The sequence below is a fragment of the Heloderma suspectum genome, chromosome W, assembly GCF_057233095.1.
Source record: "Heloderma suspectum isolate Gila_16-S chromosome W, 16-S_ref, whole genome shotgun sequence".
Lineage (NCBI taxonomy): Eukaryota > Metazoa > Chordata > Lepidosauria > Squamata > Helodermatidae > Heloderma > Heloderma suspectum.
In genome coordinates, this window is record NC_139475.1 from 39,117,501 (window position 1) to 39,122,500 (window position 5,000).

The window sequence follows — 5,000 nt, forward strand, 5'->3', positions numbered from 1 at the left end:
AGAGGGAATGAGAGAGAGAGGGAGTGAGAATGAATGACAGTGAGAGAGTGAGTGAGTGTGAGTGTGAGTGTGAGTGTGTATGTGTGAGTGAGTGAGTGTGAGTGAGTGAGAGACTGAGAGAGAGTGAGAGAAAGTGAGAAAACGTGAGTGAGAGAGACAGTGAGTGAGAGAGTGAGAGAGTGAGTGAGTGAGAGAGAGTGGGAGAGAGTGAGAGTGAGAGAGAGAGAGAGTGTGAGAGAGTGTGAGAGAGAGGGAGAGTGAGAGTGAGTGAGTGTGAGTGAGTGTGAATGAGTGTGAGTGAGTGTGAGAGAGTGAGAGTGAGAGTGAGAGAGACTGTGAGAGAGAGTGTGAGAGAGAGTGAGAGTGAGTGAGTGAGAGTGAGAGTGAGAGAGAGGGTGTGAGAGTGTGAGAGTGAGAGAGAGGGAGTAAGAGAGAGGGAGTGATTGAGAGGGAGTGAGTGACTGGGAGTGAGTGACTGGGAGTGAGTGACTGGGAGTGAGTGAGTGGGAGTGAGTGAGTGGGAGTGAGAGAGTGAGTGGGAGTGAGAGAGTTAGTGGGAGTGAGAGAGAGTGAGTGGGAGTGAGAGAGAGTGAGTGAGAGAGAGACAGTGAATGAGAGAGGGAGCGAGTGAGTGAGAGAGAGTGAGCGAAAGAGAGAGTGATTGAGAGAGAGAGGGTGAGAGTGAGAGAGATTGAGAGTGAGTGAGAGAGATTGAGAGAGAGTGAGAGAGATTGAGAGAGAGTGAGAGTGAGTGAGAGAGAGTGAGAGTGTGAGAGTGTGAGAATGAGAGTGAGTGTGAGAGAGTGAGTGATAGAGAGTGAGTGTGAGAGAGTGTGAGTGAGTGAGAGTGAGAGAGTGAGAGAGTGAGAGAGTGAGTGAGAGAGTGAGAGATTGAGAGAGAGAGAGAGATTGAGAGAGAGAGAGAGTGAGAAAGTGAGAGGGAGTGAGTGAGAGGGAGTGAGTGTGAGTGTGAGTGAGTGAGTGAGAGAGAGTGACAGAGTGAGAGAGAGTGAGAGTGTGAGAGAGAGAGAGTGAGTGTGAGAGAGAGAGTGAGTGTGTTAGAGTGAGTGTGAGAGTGTGAGATTGAATGTGAGTGTGAGTGTGAGTTTGTGAGTGTGAGTGAGTGAGAGTGAGAGAGTGTGAGGGAGAGTGAGAGTGAGGGAGAGTGAGGGAGAGTGAGTGAGAGAGAGTGAGTGTGAGATTGAGTGAGAGAGTGAGTGTGAGAGAGTGAGTGTGAGAGTGAGTGAGAGTGAGTGAGTGAGAGAGAGTGGGAGAGAGAGTGAGAGAGTGAGAGAGTGAGAGATTGAGAGAGTAATAGATTGAGAGAGAGAGTGAGAGTGAGAGAGAGAGAGAGAGTGAGAGAAAGAGAGAGGAAGTGAGTGAGTGAGAGGGAGTGAGTGAGAGGGAGTGAGTGAGAGTGAGATAGAGAGTTAGTGAGTGTGAGAGAGAGAGTGAGAGAGAGTGTGAGAGAGAGAGTGAGAGAGAGAGTGAGAGAGAGAGAGTGAGAGTGTGTGAGAGTGTGAGTGTGAGTGTGAGAATGTGAGAGAGAGAGTGAGAGTGAGGGAGAGTGAGAGAGAGAGAGAGGGAGTGAGAGAGGGAGTGAGAGAGGGAGTGAGTGAGTTCGAGTGAGTGGGAGTGAGTGAGTGGGAGTGAATGAGTGAGTGGGAGTGAGTGAGTGAGTGGGAGAGAGTGAGTGGGAGTGAGAGAGTGAGTGGACTGAGAGTAAGTGAGTGAGAGAGAGTGAGTGAGAGAGAGAGAGTGAGTGAGAGAGAGAGTGAATGAGAGAGAGAGAGTGAGTAAGAGTGAGAGAGATTGAGAGTGAGTGACAGTGAATTAGAGTTAGTGAGAGAGTGAGAGTGAGTGAGAGAGTGAGAGTGAGTGAGAGAGACTGAGAGTGAGTGAGAGACTGAGAGTGAGAGTGAGTGTAAGAGTGTGAGAGTGTGAGTGTGAGAATGAGAGAGAGTGAGTGTGAGAGAGTGAGTGTGAGAGTGAGTGAGTGTGAGAGTGAGTGAGAGAGTGAGAGTGAGTGAGTGAGAGTGAGAGAGTGAGAGTGAGAGAGTGAGTGAGAGATTGAGAGAGAGAGAGAATGAGAGATTGAGAGAGAGAGAGTGAGAAAGTAAGAGTGAGAGAGAGAGTGAGTGAGAGAGAGAGTGAGTGAGAGGGAGTTAGTGTGAGTGAGAGTTTGAGTGAGTGAGTGAGTGAGAGTGAGTGAGTGAGAGAGTGAGAGTGAGTGAGAGTGACAGAGTGAGAGAGAGAGTGAGAGAGAGAGTGTGAGAGTGTGAGAGTGAGTGAGTGAGTGTGAGTGTGAGAGTGAGTGAGTGTGAGTGAGTGAGAGTGAGAGTGAGAGTGAGAGTGAGTGAGAGAGAGTGAGAGTGAGTGAGACTGAGAGAGTGAGTGTAAGAGTGTGAGAGTGTGAGTGTGAGTGTGAGAATGAGAGAGAGTGAGTGTGAGAGAGTGTGAGAGTGAGTGAGTGTGAGAGTGAGTGAGAGAGTGAGAGTCAGTGAGTGAGAGAGTGAGAGAGTGAGAGTGAGAGAGTGAGTGAGAGATTGAGAGAGAGAGAGAATGAGAGATTGAGAGAGAGAGTGTGAGAGAGTGAGAGAGTGAGTGAGATAATGAGAGTGAGTGAGAGTGACAGAGTGAGAGAGAGTGAGTGAGAGAGTGTGAGAGTGTGAGAGAGTGTGAGATTGTGAGAGTGAGTGTGAGAGAGTGTGAGTGTGAGAGTGAGTGTGAGTGAGTGTGAGTGAATGTGAGTGTGAGTGAGTGTGAGTGAGTGAGAGTGAGAGTGAGAGTGAGAGTGAGTGTGAGAGTGAGAGTGAGAGTGAGTGTGAGAGTGAGAGTGAGTGAGTGAGAGTGAGTGAGAGTGAGTGAGAGTGAGTGTGAGAGTGAGTGAGAGAGAGTGAGTGTGAGAGTGAGTGAGAGAGAGTGAGAGAGAGTGAGAGAGAGAGAGTGACTGAGAGAAAGAGTGAGAGGGAGTGAGTGCGTGAGAGGGAGTGAGTGAGTGAGAGGGAGTGGGTGAGTTAGTGAGTGAGAGAGAGTGAGAGAGAGTGAGAGTGAGAGAGTGAGAGTGAGAGAGTGAGTGAGAAAGTGAGAGTGAGAGAGACTGAGACTGAGTGAGAGACTGAGAGTGAGAGTGAGTGTAAGAGTGTGAGAGTGTGAGTGTGGGAATGAGAGAGAGTGAGTGTGAGAGAGTGAGTGTGAGAGTGAGTGAGAGTGAGTGTGAGTGAATGTGAGTGTGAGTGAGTGTGAGTGAGTGAGAGAGTGAGAGATTGAGAGAGAGAGAGAGATTGAGAGAGAGAGAGAGTGAGAAAGTGAGAGGGAGTGAGTGAGAGGGAGTGAGTGTGAGTGTGAGTGTGAGTGAGTGAGAGAGAGTGACAGAGTGAGAGAGAGTGAGAGTGTGAGAGAGAGAGAGTGAGTGTGAGAGAGAGAGTGAGTGTGTTAGAGTGAGTGTGAGAGTGTGAGATTGAATGTGAGTGTGAGTGTGAGTTTGTGAGTGTGAGTGAGTGAGAGTGAGAGAGTGTGAGGGAGAGTGAGAGTGAGGGAGAGTGAGGGAGAGTGAGGGAGAGTGAGTGAGAGAGAGTGAGTGTGAGATTGAGTGAGAGAGTTAGTGTGAGAGAGTGAGTGTGAGAGTGAGTGAGAGTGAGTGAGTGAGAGAGAGTGGGAGAGAGAGTGAGAGAGTGAGAGAGTGAGAGATTGAGAGAGTAATAGATTGAGAGAGAGAGTGAGAGTGAGAGAGAGAGAGAGAGTGAGAGAAAGAGAGAGGAAGTGAGTGAGTGAGAGGGAGTGAGTGAGAGGGAGGGAGTGAGAATGAGATAGAGAGTTAGTGAGAGTGAGAGAGAGAGTGAGAGAGAGTGAGAGAGTGAGAGAGAGAGAGAGAGTGAGAGAGTGCCTGAGTGAGAGTCTGTGAGTGGGTGGGTGGGAGAGAGTGTGTGAGTGGAAGAGTGTGTAAGTGGGTGGGAGTGAGTGTGAGTGATTGTGAGTGAGAGTGTGAGTGAGTGAGAGAGAGTGAGTGAGTGAGAGAGTGAGAGTGAGTGAGAGTGACAGAGTGAGAGAGAGAGTGAGTGAGAGAGTGTGAGAGTGTGAGGGAGTGTGAGAGTGTGAGAGTGAGTGTGAGAGAGTGTGAGTGTGAGTTTGAGTGTGAGTGTGTGTGAGTGAGTGTGAGTGAGTGAGTGAGTGTGAGTATCAGTGAGTGAGAGTGAGAGTGAGTGTGAGAGTGAGAGTGAGAGTGAGAGTGAGAGTGAGGGAGAGTGAGTGAGGGAGAGTGAGTGAGGGAGAGTGAGTGAGAGTGTTTGAGATGGAGTGAGAGAGAGTTAGTGTGAGAGAGTGAGTGTGAGAGTGAGTGAGAGTGAGAGAGAGTGAGAGAGACTGAGTGAGTGAGAGTGAGTGAGTGAGTGAGAGTGAGTGAGTGAGTGAGAGACTGAGAGAGAAAGAGAGAGTGAGAGATTGTGAGAGATTGAGAGAGTGAGAGATTGAGAGTGAGAGAGAGAGAGAGTGACTGAGAGAAAGAGTGAGAGGGAGTGAGTGAGAGAGAAAGAGTGAGTGAGAGAGAGAGAGTGAGAGAGAGTGAGTGAGAGAGAGTGAGAGTGAGTGAGAGTTAGAGTGAGTGAGAGAGTGAGAGTGAGTGAGAGACTGAGAGTGAGTGAGAGACTGAGAGTGAGTGAGAGACTGAGAGTGAGAGTGAGTGTAAGAGTGTGAGAGTGTGAGAGTGAGTGAGTGAGAGTGAGTAAGTGAGAGAGTGAGAGTGAGTGAGAGAGTGAGAGTTAGAGAGTGAAAGATTAAGAGAGAGAGAGAATGAGAGATTGAGAGAGAGAGTGAGAGAGAGTAAGTGAGAGTGAGAGAGAGTGAGTCAGAGGGAGTGAGTGAGTGTGAGTGATTGTGAGTGAGAGTGTGAGTGAGAGTGTGAGTGAGTGAGTGAGAGAGAGTGAGTGAGTGAGAGTGAGAGTGAGTGAGAGTGACAGAATGAGAGAGAGAGTGAGTGAGAGAGTGTGAGAGTGTGAGGGAGT